Below are 1,717 nucleotides of genomic sequence, written 5' to 3' on the forward strand. Positions count from 1 at the left end.
CTGTCGAGAGCCGTAACTCCTCTCCCTCGTACCTGTCTGTCCAGAGACTGGCAAAGCAAACAGGGAATACTGAGTGCCAAGGGGAAGCTGTTCGGAACGGGAAGTCTTCCCAGAGGAAAAGGACACTCCAGTTGTCCATTGTATTATTTACCCAATCCCCTTTGTGTCATAGAAAAGATTTACTTTGAGCAGATTAACGGCTCAAGGGACTGTGAGAGAAATCCTCCAAGATTGCCTGGTTCAGGGGAGAAGGCGAACGCCTCCCGGCCGAGGCCACACCTCCCGGCTGACCCGCAGGGCTCTGGGCACAGGGAAAGGGCTGCGGGGCTGGGGTCGATCCCTCGGATGGGGACCTCAGGTCCCCTTGCCCAGACCCTGGGGACAGCGGGAGCCTCTCACCAGGACAGCTGCAGGAGAGAAGCAACCAAGCAGACACGTTGGCCTTTCCCTGTGATTTCCCCAGCTTCCCACCTCTGTAGTTCCTGGGCTCAACATCCAAAGCAAAGGCTGTGGAGGCATGGGGAGGAGCAGAGAGCCCTGCCTCGGAAGCAGCTCACACCTGTGTGCCAGCTCGGTAGGTAGGGGCTGCTGGCAGCCCCCCTGCCCCTGGCACAGAGGCCACATTTCCCAGGCACCCTATGACTTGCTTATGCCCTTCTCCAGTTCCAGGTTCCCTGCCTCCACCCTGCAGGGGCACCAAACAGTGCCGCTGGCAGTTTAGCTCTGTTAAGAGCCCGGCCTCCAAATTCCAGCCCAGCACGAGCTGTCCAGTGTGGGCAGCGTGTGGTGCCCTGCCACCACCCAGCCCCCGATGCCAGGGGTGCGAAGGGCCGGGGGGGTGTGGCACACGTGGGTGCCCGCGAGCCGTGCGGAATAATGCTATTAATGCCATCTGGTGCCGAGACAGAGATCCCTGTGCCGGGAGCCAGACACGGCTTTTCACCCCCTTAATCCCCCCCTCGCCCCGCGGGGGCTCTGTCTGCAGGGCTCGCCGGGGGCCAGGGGGTGTGCCCCCTGAAGGGCAACGCCTGCGCCCTCAGCCCTGGCACACGTGGGCACTGGGGAAGATGGAGAGCCTGGCCCTGAAAGGTGTGAGATCCTGCAGGGAGTGGGCTCATGTCACATGCCAGCTGCCTTCCTGGCTGCTGTGCCCTTTAGTCCCTTCTTTAGGGGACAACCACACCGGTGGGGACCAGAGCTCGGAACAGGGGGTGGGCAGGGCCAGCTCTACTCCAGCAAACTCTTCAGCTTGTCTGTGCCATTAAATGGGAGCTTTTCCTCCTCCACCGAGGGACTCTGTCTCCCCGTTGTCCTGTGCAAAGCCACAACGAGTCTTTATTAGTGGGTCAGTGTCAAGTCAAAATTATATTTCAAAATAATCTCCTTACTGTGTTAAATAAGCACCTTAGATTAGACAAATTGCACGGATTTTGTCTAATAACCTTCCCCCGGCTAATCCTATTTTACTGTCAATGTGTGACCTCAATTGAAGCCGAAGCTGTCCAGGGGAGCTGGTTTCTCCTCCACCAGCTGTGCCAGGATGGTTGGGCTTCCAGAACGCTGTGCCATGCACGACTGACTCCCGGGGGCTGCAGACCCTACAGGGGCTTCAGATCCAGAGAGGAAACCCCCTGAGCTGGGTAAGAGCCCTGACTGACCCGTCCTCGCCCTGGGGGCCATGCCCAGGGCTCCTGCGGGCTGGGGGGGGGGGCGGCAA

Source organism: Merops nubicus, unplaced genomic scaffold (genome assembly GCF_000691845.1).
Source record: "Merops nubicus isolate BGI_N331 unplaced genomic scaffold, ASM69184v1 scaffold26186, whole genome shotgun sequence".
NCBI lineage: Eukaryota > Metazoa > Chordata > Aves > Coraciiformes > Meropidae > Merops > Merops nubicus.